The 14385-nt window shown below is 44.3% G+C and overlaps 1 protein-coding gene across 1 annotated transcript in view; it reads right to left on the bottom strand.

The window, feature by feature from the left end:
- AMPD3 (adenosine monophosphate deaminase 3) overlaps positions 1 to 14385 on the bottom strand; it is a 319382-nt gene that overhangs the window by 142701 nt on the left and 162296 nt on the right. The window lies entirely within an intron of this gene.

The raw sequence follows: 14385 nt of genomic DNA, 5'->3' as shown, positions 1-14385 counted from the left end.
TTTCCCTTCCGGTTTCTCTTTCTTCTGAGCATGTTTTTACCCTGCAGTTCGTATGGAAGGCAAAAGAGAGCAAAGAGTGGTATATTAGTCATCTACTGCTGCTTAACAACATCGCCACTATTTTAACTGCTTAATACAACACATTTATTATTTCACAGCTTCTGGGGTTCAAAAGTTCAGCCATAAATTAATTCGACCTTCTGCTTAGGGTCTCAGGAGGCTGTAACCCAGTAACGGCCAGAGCCGTGTTCTTATCTGAGGCTAGCCTAGGGGACAATATAACCCAAGTTCATTCAGAATTCAGTTGGCAAAATTCAGTTGCTTGTGATTATAGGACTCAGGGCTTCGGTTTCATGGTGCCTGTCAGCCAGTGGGCGCCGTCAGCTCTTAGACACTGTTCACAGGTCTTTGGTGCTCAGGGTTCTCAACATGGCCATTCGCTTCCTCGAAAGCAAGAAAGCGGCTCAGCAATACAGTACTAAGGTCCTATGCGATGTAATCAATAATCACACACATTCCATTACCTTTACTGTATTGCATTGGTTAGAAAGAAGTCACAGGCCACATCTACCCTCACAAAGACAGGATTACAAAGGCGTGAATGCCAAAGGCAGAGTGTGAGAAAGCGACCTGGAGAGTCCAGTTGCCACGGCTGCCTTTTGCTTTCTTGGCTTTTCCTCTTCTTTCTCTGCTATGGTCTCTATGATCAGGACCCTGTACTGGTCTGAGAACCAAAGATAGAAGGAAGGGGTATGGGGCTCTCCCCCAGAGCAAGTACCTCCTTCGCACACTGCCCATGCAGGCGCTGTCTGGAGGCACGCAGCCCGTCGCTTTTGCTGGTCCAGGTCCAAGAGCAGCAGAAGAGCTCAGGCTGTGATGACAGTCTCAGCTGCCTGATCGTCTCTTGGTTGTTGCTTCAAGCTCCAAGGAGTCCCCCAGAGAAAGAGAATCACCACCCTTTGCATTTAACCAAGGCCCCAGAGCACAGGGCACGCTCCGCTGCAGTAGCCCTTGACTCATAGAGCCTCGTTCTCTCACTGACGGCAGCCTAGTTTCATGACCCCTTTTGATTCCAAGCCTCTGAAAGGTCAGGACTTCACCCATTTTCTTTTTTTTCCCATCCTCACCTGAGGATATGTTTATTGATTTTAGAGCAAGAGAGAAAAAGAAAGAGAAACATTTACATGAGAGTAAAACATTGATCAGTTGCTTCCATATGAACCCCGACCTGGGATCAAACCCACACCCTAGGTATGTGCCCTGGCTGGGAATCAAACCTGCAACCTTTGGTGCGTGGGACAACGCTCCTACCAACTGAGCCGCCCAGCCAGGGCCCATTTCTCTTTCTATTTCCTCACGGTTCTGAGCCAAGGTCTGGCATATGGTAGGTGCTCCTACCCTTTAGGAAAAATGAATTAACTGTCTAATTTAAAGACAAATGAATGTAATGTCAGAACCTAAAGAATTTAAACAGAAAATTTGTTAAACACTCAGAAAAGAATGAGATTCTTACAACTGCACTCTACGCACTTATAGAAAGATGGCCAAAACAGAGTAAATGAAAAATGAAGTTTCACATAATTATGTTTTTTTAATTACACTAATGGATATTGATTATGAAAATCTGTATAATGGGTATTGTCAATCATCATCTACATCTTATTTTCCTATGATGTATGACTTTTTATTTATTTATTTTTATTGATATTTAAAGAGAGAGAGAGAGAGAAAGGGAGAGATCTGCAGCTCCGCTGAGTTTGGCTTTCATCAGTTGCTTCTTGCCCGTGCTCTGACCCGAGACCCAACCTGCAACCTGGGCGAACCCAAACATCAGCCTAACCAACTGGGCTACCCAGCCAGGGCTGTGATGTGTAACTTTTTATATTTTGAATCAAAACAATAGAAAGGAATATAAACAGCTCTAGGAAGCCAAGTGTCTCATCAATTAATCATGCCTCATTTCCCTTTCTAAAAATATATTGTTATTAGGCTGATGATTCGAAGAATTCAATTCAAGTCAACAAACATTTATGGAGATCCCACTGGTACAAGGTATTGGGTAAATGCCAGACTGCTAGGGGTCAAAGTGCCAAAGGCAGTGTAACGTGAGCTCAGCAAGGCATTAGACAGAGCATCTAACAATACGGTGATGCATAAGGTCAGGGGGTGACTGTTATAAAAGCGTGGTGACATGGTTTTGCTGCTGGCTGCACAGCCATGTACGCAAAATGTTGATAAATGTCCATCAGCAGGAAGTTTCCCATGCAGAGACCCAAGCACCTTTCTTAGCGTCTGCTCTAGCCAATATTTGTATATATGACTTGAATGAAGAAGGTAAGCACAAAGCTTAGAGTAATAGCCAACAGATAAAAGAAGCAAGATGCAGAACAATCTGAACAGCATGAAATTCAACAAGGATCATTGTCAAGTTCTGTATTTATTTTCCAAAAAATCAACAGTACAAATTCATGGGGATTCCTGGCTTGGCGGCAGTTCATGTCAAAAACAACCGGGTTTTTTATTGACCACAGATTCATTATGGGGCTTAATGGAATGTGACTGATAAAGACAAAGGCCGGGGCAGTTTCTTGACCACAGTCGTAAATCTGGTGTCCTGATAAGAGGCTGACAGCTCAATCCTGTTCTAGTCGGATCCACTGAAGTTCCAGTTTCTCTTCTCGGCGCCCATTCCACTGTTGGCACGAGGAACCCGTGACCCATTTCTGCGAGGACATATTGTCTTGCCCTCCATCTCTGTCCCATGTCCCAGCACGCTCCAAAGGCAGTGTGCTGACCTGGGACCAATGAGCTCTACCCTTTTTATGCAAAGCAGGAATGTCACATGCACCAGGTCCCTCACGCAGATTTCAGCTGTGCCAGCTCTGTGCCGACTTCTTTTACTGCAGTTTCCTGTCCCCAGGGACTCGGGCCAAAGCTGGGGATGATGAAATGACCAGAAATCTGACTTACAGACATTACGTGTATGCCACATGACTCCTCTCTCCTTCCACAGGCACAACGCAGCCCTTTGTCCTTGAACCTGGCTGCACTGCCTGGATTCTTACTCCTCGAGCAGGGACTCCAACAGACAGGCCTTGTCAACTTCCCGTAGGAGCCTAACACCAGCATTTAGGCCAAAAACTGAGGGCCCGTCTGCTCTTAAATGCAAAGAAGTCATCAGGGGTAGACAGAGTTCTTCTTTGCCCTTCCAGTAAATACCTCCCCTCCCTTCCCAGGGACCCATCTGAACTCTGACTTCCCTTTTCCCCAGGCCTGGAGAATTGAGAGTGAGACAGTGTAGGGAAAAGAGGAAGACAAGGAGGAAAGAAAGAAAAAGGTAAGAGATTAGCCCTGATCCAAAAGATAGTCCCTTTGTCACTGTTCCAGCAAATGGTGGTTTCCTCTTTTTTGTCCTCTTTGTCCTGAGCCTCTTCAATGCATATACCTGCCCAAGGCCTAGGGGAACCCCAGCCTTACAAGGCCTACTCCCTCCAAGGGGGTGACTAGACCCAGTCCAGCAGCATCATCTCTCAGTCCAGGCACGATGACAAAGCCCCAGAATTGGTTAAGATCTAGCCAGTATCTGCTGAGCCAAACCGTTTCCTTCCATATCCCCGGCAAAAAATAAGAAATTGTGGTCTGTCCCGCTAATGCTCTTAGGCTGGAGGGGTGGGAGTCCTAGCTATAAGTCAGGCTCTGTGCTAAATACTGTAAATGCTGTATCTCATTGAATACCATGGTATATCCTGGGTTGTGATGTATCAAGTAATATGCCTTCCGTTGCAAGAAGAGAAAGCTCAACTCAATATGGCATAATGTGAAGAGGATTCTTGGTTCACACACTCGAAACAACAGAAGTAGAACAGGTTTCAGAATAAGTCAATTTAGGAATGCAGCAATTTGATCAAGGAGCCCCCCGTTTTCTATCTCTCTACCTACCACCCACCATGTGAGCTTCCGTCTGGATCTGGCCCATTACAGTCCTGGAGGGGCTTTTTGTTGCTACTGGGACCACACATAGCCACCGTTCTTACACAGCAAGATAAAGGGAACTTTTTTTTCTAGAAATAACCATTAAGCTTCTGTAAGCTCATTGGCCAGAAATAGGTCAGCACCTGCCATTATGTCTATAATAATGTCTATTGAAATGGAATTGCACTTGGTCTAAGCCTTCAGGAATGGAGTGGTTTTGGGGGAAAAGATGTGAATACTCTAACAAAAGTGATGGTTATCAAGAGAAGGAGAACATATGGTGGGGAGGCAACCCCAGGCTCTCTAAGGTATACATGACCCCAATTTTGCTGAAGAGAAAATGAAGCTCAGAGAAGCTACGCAACTGTGTAAGTGGTACAGTCAAGATTCTTACCCAGGCCTGTCTGGCCCAACACCAGAATGCTTGAAGAACCAAACTAAAGGGAAGCTGGAATAGTCATCCCTTCACCCTCCAACCTCAAGCATGTAAGTGGGGAGAATAGGAGACAGGGAAGATCGCAGCCACTGTGTTGACACCCAAGAGTCACTGAATCAACCCACCCCACAGCCCTGAGGCAGCTTTGGACCCCCACATCAGCTGGTACAATGCCCAGCTCAGAAAATGTCTATAAATTCTGAAGAGGAAACTACAAATTTATCACCCATGATGGTGAGTTCTAGAGCACTGCTTTCCAAGTCCATTTTGAGTTAAGTCAGTGTTGTGGGCTAGCCCGGGAACCTTGCCACAATGCATAACATTGCTCATCCTGGGGAATGTCTTCCAAGTTACAAAGGACAGATTTTCAAATAGACTTCTGGAGAGCAGCCTCATCCACTGCTGGGAACTGCCTTTCTTTGACTTGTTTATTCAGGAGAGCAGTGCTGGACTTTCACCCAGCAGCTGCCTGGCAGGAGGTGACCCGGTTTTGGCCAACAGAGGGTGAGGCCAGCCCGGCCAGTGGGTGAAGCTGATTGCTACTGCTCAGTGCTAACCGGGCAACAATCTTCACTGTGGGGAAGGAGAAGGGCAGAACATTCAGAGGCATTGGTACCGCTGGTCTCTGACAAGGGACTTCATTTAAGGAGCACACATCTCCCCTTCCCATCCCACTTCCATTTGGTGGAAGAGGGAAAGACAAGATTTGAGGGCTTTTGCAAGTTTTGAGCGTCAGCAAGTATAAATGGTCCTTTAAGCAGCTGTAGTTTCTCCCTGCTGTAGAGGTCTCTCAGGAGGCTGCATCAGGTTTGAGCGTCATGGCCTGCCATGGCTGCACCGGCCTTGAAGATTTCTGAGGTCTATTTTGAGCAATTTTACTATTTGTGGTCCTGGCAAACTTATCCACTTTCTGACAATATTTAGAGCCTGATGTAAGTGTGAACTAGATAATGACCTTTAAAGCCATGCCTTAATGTTCCATTTAAAGCTTTAATTTCTTCATCAGAGCATCTGCAAGGTCCTCTGACCCCTCTGCATGGCCTCTTGGAGATTTTCCCAAGTTTCTGTCTCCACTTATGGGGGTGGGAGCTGGTGTGTGAGGCCCCTTCATGTGGCTTGGGCCATGAGGAGCATCTGAGCCTGCAGAGACCATTTCTTAAAGCTTCTCGAAGCCTGAAATCTAAAGCTCTTGTAGCCCATTCTTAGACGCATAACGCTGACTGGCTCATCTGAGGCATGGCTATCTCTCTGGACATTTTAGAATCTTTCCAAAAACACACGTGAGAGCACTCCCCCAGCTCCCCCCAGTGAGTAATTATTAGAAGGTGGCTAATATTTCAAGCTTGACATGACTAAAACAACACCATATCTGCAGCTTCACTTTAGGTGACTCACCAAAAGAGCTATTTTAAACAGAATTTGTAGCAACGAGGTTCACATATGTTCGAGGAAAAACAGACTGAAGGGACAAAAGGCTAATGAGATATTTTGAAATGCTCTTTTTAAGTTCACAGAAGCCCTGCTGTATGTTCTTGATGGCATTTTAGTTACCAAGCACAACAGGCGGGGCAAAACCTGGCACCTAAAACATTTAAACAACTATGTCCTGATACCATCCAGGAGAAGTTTGTGTTCATCAGAAGGCACGTTTGCAGATAGAGGAATGGCTTTGTTCATCTGGGCACCAGGAAGCCCCATAAATACCTTTGCAAAATAACCTTTGTCAGGGTAGAGCTCTGAGAGCCTTGCAAGGGGAAGAATTTACTAGTCGCCTGTCCTACTGTATGGTTGTCTTCACTTCTCTTCCCACCTGCTGTGCTCTCTTCCCTACCCCAGGTGTGGAACCAGGGGCCTCTGGCCCTGACATTTAGAGTGGGACAGGGTCTCCAGGCGGAGCCAAGGATCAACAGGTGCATGGGGTGGGAGCCCCCCCACTACTGAAATCAAGCACACAACCTCATTTATCTCCTGAGAAGTGGCTTCCCTTCCTGAAAACAAAATTCAGAAACTTCAAGTTCTGAGCACCATCAAAAGACTCTTCAGAAGACAAATGCTGTATAATCTCACTCACATATGAACTCTAAAAAAAAAAAAAATGAAACTCATAGAAACAGAAAGTAGAACAGCAGAACTGTTTGCCAGGGGCTGAGGGAGAGGAAAATGGGAGGTGCTGGTGGAAGGGTACAAACTCTCCCTTACAAGATGAATAAGTTCTGGGGACCTGATGTACCGCATGGTGGCGAGAGTTAGTGGTACAGTACTGTATGCTTAAAAGCTGCTACGGGGGTGGATCATAAGTGTTCTCACCACACACGTGCACACACACACACAGAGGTGACTGTGTGAGGTGATGGGTGTATTAATTAACTTAATTGTAGTAACCGTTTCACAATTATACATACGTCAAATCACCACACTGAACACTTTAAATACATACAATTTCATTTGTCAATTAGACCTCAGTAAAGCTGGGGGAAGGGGAAAAAGAAAACCTAAAAAATGAAGAGAGAATCTCCAGGCACAGAAGGGTAGCTGAAACCCTGCCCGTAAAAGTCCGCTTGAGTTTTCCTTCTCCCTTAGAGTATCCCACTCAGCATCTCCAGCTTCACCCCCCGGCGGCATCAGCACAGTAGCCCCCAAAGGAGATACCGATATTTCCTCAGCAGAATACGAACCTCTTCCCTGACCTCTGCACAGCTGAGACAGGCTGGAACTTGTCCAAAGCCTTTACAGAATCCTGGGGGAGAGCAACAGGGACATAAACAAGAAAAGACGTGAAGCATAAACACGGTCCGGCTTGTGCAAGACATTAACAGCGGTCATGTTTAGGGAATGAGATATGGAAGGAGGAATTTGGGAACATTCCTCTCTGATTTTTTTCCAAGAATTACATGTAATTTTTAAGTAGCACATATATTTTGAAGCTTATAGAGTATTAGTTTTGGTCCTACCGTAGCTCTAGCTCCTGCGAGTCACTCCATCCACAGACTTTGCCCCTTATGAATGCTGAGACTCTTCCTTCTGCTCCTTTCTACCCCCATCCCTCCCCACCAGGTCTCACAGACCTTCTGGCGAGAACACTGGGTGCTAAGTTTGATCATTCACTTAACAAGCATGTACCCCGTGCAAAGTATCATTCCAGACATAGAGTCATAGACCATCACATACCTTCTATGCTTATAAATACAAGTCAGATGCCTTTTCTTTATGACAGCAAAAAGATCAAGGGTCATTTCCTTAAACTTCATTCTGTGTCTATCTACAAAGTCCCAGATCTTATTTTTTAAAAGATTTTATTTATTTATTTTTAGAGAGAGGGGAAGGAAGATAGAAAGAGAGAGACAAACATCAGGGTGTGGTTGCCTTTCATGTGGACCCCACTGGGGACCTGGCCTGCAACCCATGTACGTGCCCTGACTGGGAATTGAACTGGAGACCCTTTCGTTCACAGCCCTTGCTCAACCCACTGAGCTACACCAGCCAGGCCTCCAGATCTTATATATTTTTAAAAGAGTTAGAATAAGCACTTAGAATTATACAAAAATACACTTAATAGATTCATTAATCTCTGCCAATATAAAGATCTTGGTTGAAAGAATTCTCAAAAGACAAAGGAAAGGAACTCATTTGCATACAAATAGATCTTCCCGGAGACTGCAAGGAGGAAAATCCCTCATTCTGACTTGGAGCAGCAACAAACTACCAGTTAGTTAAGACTAGGAGGTCACAGTCCTTTGAGTGACTCCTATAAGATGACTAAGGTCCCTCTGCAGGCCCGTCTAACCTTCTGCAACTATCAACTCTCCCCGTGCTCTTAACTGTGCTTTGGAGATCCATTATTTCCCTCCCACTCACCATCTCACTGGAGCCCAATAATTCTCCCCTGGGAGCGATTCAGATGGGTCCAGGCTTCATTTTTCTGGAACCCTCCTCCTTTACCTTCCCCAGTTTCCTCAAGGAAGACAAAAAGAAAATGTCTGGAGACTCCATGAAATGAGACTCAACCCGAGGTTTACAGTCACCTCTGATGAGCGGAGCGCTCCGGAAGGTCACTTTGAAGAAACGCTGCCCACGGACATCCCTGCAGGGGGACAGCCTGTCCTTGGGGAATCTGCCTTCTGTGTTATCTTTGGCCCATGAGGAAAGGGCATCCAAATCTAAATCTTACTGGCCAGCGCCCTGCATGGGCTCCCTCGGAAGGTTGTCTGAGGTCAGAGAGTCGGCCCTTTTTTCCTGCCCCCTTCCCCACCTGCAAGGTTACACCAAAGGATGGGAAAGACAGGACTTCGTGGCCCGAAAGAAGGAAGCCACTGGTGTAGCCAACAACCCATCCTAGAAAATGACAAGCCTGCTTCTACTCAACGACGCAAACATATTATCTGAAATCCCCCAAATTCTTCAAGACACTTAACTAAAATAAACCAACACAGAACTATCCTAGACTCATTTCAAGAGTTTATCCCTAAGAAAACAGCAGGTGGCAGCAAAGTTTTACATTTTTTTAGCCCTAGAACTGGAATGAAAACAAAGTGACGGAATAATCTCCAGTTGGAGTCACCAACTGGCCCAGAAACTGGCGTACTGCCATCTTGCAATGTAGGAAATATAGATGTCTCGAGTGGGCTCCGTGCATTTCAACAAGAGAACCCAAAGACAGTCTCCCTCCTACCCCAAGTCAGGAGCCCACCTGGTTCTGCCGGCCAAGCAGAAAAGTGGCTTCCATAGAGAGACCCGGTCACAGAGGCAGAGGCTGTGGCCGTGAGTCTGAGGTTTTCTTGCCCAATGTCAAGGAGTTGCTCATCCTCAGTGGGGAGGTCCCCAAAGAAACCCTAGAACGATTAAGTGGAAGCATGCCTAAGAATTGTGCATACACATCTCACAGCATTTTCACCATCTATTATGATGTAACCATGGGTAAAATATGTGGGTAGAGAAAGATGGGGGAGAAAAAAGGGGGTTTCAAAATCTGGACTCTGGTATACCTAGAGATTTAGAGACCTCGGGAGGGTACGTATGTACGTATGTCACCACCCCACAGCTGCTGTGGCTCCGGGCTCAGGAGCAGGCAGTGCCAAGATCACTGTCTGGTTTGGCCTCACATGTCTTCCTTGCCTTAGCATTTTGGCTCCCAATTTCAAGTTGTGGCTGGAATGTTTCCACTGCCACAGCACAGCACTGAAGTTTGGAACCCAAGTTTTTGCTGAACTGTTTTACAGAGCAAATCCAGTGTTGCCGTTAAGAAGTCATTGGCCAGTTTATTTCATCCCAAATGGTGCTTCAGAACATTCACAGACCCTCTTCAGGCTGAGCTGCTCAATTTCCATTCAGGAGGAATAGAGAGATGAAGGGGGGCTGGTGGGTTTTGCATAATTATTGTTTTTCAAGATACAAAACTTGTACCAAAAAAAAGAGACAAAATTGAAGACACTGTTTCCAGGATCCTAAACAGATTTTACAAACAGATATATTTGTGGGTTGTCTTTTTAAAAGTGGGTTGACAGAGAAATGAGCAGCTTCGGTCTTTTGTAAGTTACATAACTGTCTCTGAAGCATTAGCAGCTCCCGGGACCAAGGAGGACACTCCTGAAAGGTGCCGTGAAGTAAGGACAAATTCGTTTACGTAACACGGAGCTTCACCCCCAAACACAGGCTTTTTTTTTACCCCCTGCACAAAATGTCGTCTTGTTCTGAGGACTTAAGGACAAACTTCACAGCTCTCCGCATGGAAAGCATCCTTTAAAATTATCTACTAGAGAAAACATCCTACGATTCCTTTGAATGTAATAAACAATATCTTTGGGGGCAGTTTGCAGTGAATGTTCCAAAACTCATATCAACATTTAATTCCCTCCCTGCATGTATGTTCTACACTCCCCAACAATGATGTTAAATCATTTAATGTGGAGAATTGACAGCACCAGGAAAATATTTGAATAAATGTCTGGAGTTGACATTATTGGCTTTAATTATGACCTACTGGCTCTTGGGTCCTGAAGCAGCCAGAAAATGAAGTATGCGTGCCAAAATATTCATTAGAATTCCCTTCTCAGTCATTGTTCAGAGAGAGAAGTTTCTTTCTGGCACTCATGTTCAGTGCTCTCAAAGTGGAGTCATTAATATGCCAGATTTTTTTAAAGGATCATCAGAAAACAAGATTATGTGCATACCTTCTATTTTGCATTAAAAAATAATCTTGAAGAGGTGAAAAGTCCCTTTGCTTTCATTCTATTACCCTGAAGGAAGAGTTGTTTTTGCAGCCATGAAGTTCACTGGTATTCTCCACCCAGGCCTCCTCCTCCAAGCCCTGTCTCTTGAAAAGGCATAATCCTATAAGCTTTGGAACTGGATGTCCTAGCGAAGCACAGCTTGAGCTCCAGAGGAAGTAGTCTGAAATTTTATTTATTTTGCTCTTCAATGTTTACTTCCCCCTGAATACAATTTTGGAACTATAAAGAAAGAAATTTAGATATCATTGATTCCATCTCCTCGTTTAAAAGATGATTGATCTGTCTCGAAGCTGCTGGTAAGGGGCTCGGTCCTTCAGAGGGAGCTAAGGCCACACTGGGGAGAGGCCCTCACTTCATCAGGTGACTAAGGCAACTAGCCCTGTGTCTGCACTTGCCTGCTCCGTGGCCTCTATCTCAGAGATCACCTGTCCACTCTGCCCTCATTCTGTATAGTCACAGGCTGTAAGATTATAGCAGCCCTGGGTAAACCTCTCTGCTAGGAGCTGGCCCTCCACCACTGCTGTCTGCACTGAGGAGAAGGAAGCCAAAAAAAGAATCTGAGGAGTCTGGTGATGATGTGGGCTTTGGGCCTTTAGACCAAACCTCTTGTGTGACAAGTTCAATTAAAAGATGAACGCTGAAAGAAAAAAGTAAATGTGACTAATGCAAGGTGAAATGGTGTACCTACTGTTTGACCTTTTGGGATCTGGCGTGGGGGAAGAGTGGGTACTTGTCTTTCTCTTTCTCTTCTTTTTCCTCCTTCCTTCCTAAATCAGGGCATCCTTAGTTGTTACAATTAAAAAGAGTTGCCATTTAATGAGCATTTACTACACTGCCAGGTACAGGGCGATGCTTTCATACTTGTACCATTCATCCTCACAACAAGCCTATAAGGTAAATACTATTATCCCCACTTTACAGCTAATGAAACTGAGACTTTGGTTAAGTGATATGCCCACAATTACAGGGCTAGGAGGCGGAGGAATCCCTGTGCAAACCCAAGGCTGCCTGACTTCAAAGCCTGTGTTCTTTATTATTCCCCCACGCTGCCTGCCGATGAAAGAATCCAGAGTCCAAAGCAGTTGGGCTCTCACACCACTTTAATTTTTCAAATAATGGGGTGAGGAAGGAGTCTCCCACAGTGATAAAGTAGAGAAGGAGGCTTGTGTCCAAGCAATCCCAGTTACCAGAATTTGTGAAGAGATCAACAGGGACCACATAGGCGCAGCTATTTCCCATTATCTACTTGTGTGTAACAGGACAGTTTACTCTGAGGGCTTTTGAAAGACTTCCCGGCTTTTAATAAAAGTTGGCTCATTCAATGTTGACAATTTGTCTTTAACAAAAAATTGGGGAAAGGGGGGAATTTTGGGTGGGTGCTTATTTTGGGAAAAAATAATTTGGAGATTTTTGGTTTTCATGCTCAAGGTCATATAAGACTGTGAGCAGATGTGGTAGGAATTAGGGAAATTCATCTGATGGTTGTCTACAGTGGCAGAGACGATGAAGTTATTGCCTGGAAAAGCTTGCATTTTCCACTGAAACGTAGTTTGGGAAAGAAGCTGTGATATTTTAGAAAATCTCATGAAGTCATATCAAGATAAAGGTGGAATGTTACATGTTCTAGAACATAAGCTGGAGACATTCAAGGGAAACATCCGACGTTTGTTAACCTAGGTGCCAGCGATAACGCTCTGTAAAAAGAAACTTGACTTTATCCCAAAGATAAAAATCATATACCTATGGTACTTATTTAAAAACCAAAAACCCACCTGGTCCCTGCTCCTTCTCTCTGAAAATGAGATCACTCTGAGGCCCGTGCAGCTGGGTACGGCCCAGTCAGGGAGACTGAAGGAGCATCACCTCCGTGTTGGGCAGTATTGTCCTTGGGGTGCTCTGTTCAACAGTAAGACATGGTCGTTGTCATTGCAAGGTACCAATAATTTTATTTACTTGCAGCAAGTAAGGGAGACAAAGTTTATATCGAAAGCTCTGTCTTCCAGAAGGGAGGCTTAGCCATTGCTTATGTTCACTATTCAGTCAACTACACACTGATTCTTCTTTGAAGTCGACTGCACTTACCTGGTTGGGTTCTTGTCAAGCTCATCCTATTTACAGAAAATACTGGTTACATTTTAATATTTAACAAGAATAGAATTTAGTAAGAACCACCCAGACCTTGAGACCCTTGACCTATCTAACAATTCCCCTGAGATTTTTCACTTATTCTGAGGCAATGGGGAGGAGAGTCATACTTCTATAGTGGCTTCCTACTGAGCACGGACAGAGTACCTCTTGGAGTTAGAGGACTGAAATTCTCTGACTCCCTTACTTCCGAAGCCTTGAGGTCCCCTCGGTTCTGGGACACTGAGAACAGTAGTGCATAATAATCATAAATTATTTTGTCTTGTGAAGAGCAGCTTGAGGTCAGACAGGGGTGTGCAGGAGCACTGTGAGTTCAGTTCTTTGTTGTCACCAGGTGATAGAGCTGGCTCCGCTTGAAAGTGATACATGCAGGAAGCTATACCTCTTCTTTTAAATTGTATTTTACTAATTATGCTGTTACAGTAGTCCCAGTTTTCACCCCTTGCCCCCCTCCACCTAGCACCTCCCACTCCCTCAGGCAATCTCCTATACCATTGTTCATGTCCATGCATATAAGTTCTTTGGCTGCCCCACTTCTTATACTGTACCATACATCCCCGTGGCTGTTCTGTAACTACCTATTCGTACTTTTTAACGCCCTCACTTCTTCATCCATTCCCACACATCCTCCTCCCATCTGGCAACCATCAAAATGCCTTTCATATCCATGTTTCTGTCTCTGTTGTTCTTGTTTGCTTAGTTTGTTTTTTAGATTCAATTGTTGATGGATATGTATGTATTGCCACTTTATTATTCATATTTTTGCTTTTTTTCTGAAATGAGTTCTTTTAACATTTTATATAATAATGGTTTGGTGATGATGAACTTTTTTTTCTTATCTGGGAAGCTCTTATCTGCCCTTCAATTCTAAATGACATGTTTGCTGGGTAGAGCAATCCTGGCTACAGATCCCTCCCTACTTTTTATGACTGGTATTTCTTGCCAGTCCCTGCTAGCCTGCAAAGTTTCCTTTGAGAAATCAGCTGACAGTCTTATGGGAATTCCCTGTAGGTAACTAACTCCTTTTTTCATGCTGCTTTTAAGATTCTCTCTTTATCTTTAATCTTTGGCATTTTAACTATCATGTGTCTTGGTATGGGCCTCTTTGCATCCATTCTATTTGGAACTGTGTGTGCTTCTTGGACATGCATGTCTATTTCCTTCACCAAATTAGGCAAACTTCCTTTTATTATTTTTTCAAATAGGTTTCCCAATTTTTTGCCCTTTCTCTTCTCCTTCTGACATCCCTATGATACAAATGTTGATGGGCTTGAAGTTGTCCCAGAGGCTGCTTACACAATCCTCATTTTCTTGCATTCTTCTTTCTTTTTATTGTTCTGCATGATTGTTTTTTGCTTCCTTGTGTTCCAAATCACTTTGATTCTCGGTTCATCCACTCTACTGTCATTCCTTCATAAATCGTTCTTTATTTTAATTAGTGTATCCTTCATTTCTGACTGGGTCTTTTTTATGCTGTTGAAGACCTCAAAGATTACTTGAGCATCCTTATAACCAGTTTTTGAACTCTACATCTGATAGATTGATTATCGCCATTTTGTTTAGCTCTTTTTTTGGAGTTTTGATCTTTTCTTTCATCTAGGCCAT

Source organism: Artibeus jamaicensis, unplaced genomic scaffold (assembly GCF_021234435.1).
Source record: "Artibeus jamaicensis isolate MK-2021 breed Jamaican fruit bat unplaced genomic scaffold, CSHL_Jam_final contig_797, whole genome shotgun sequence".
In the NCBI taxonomy this organism is placed as follows: Eukaryota; Metazoa; Chordata; class Mammalia; order Chiroptera; family Phyllostomidae; genus Artibeus; species Artibeus jamaicensis.
This window is presented reverse-complemented; position numbering and strand designations above follow the sequence as displayed.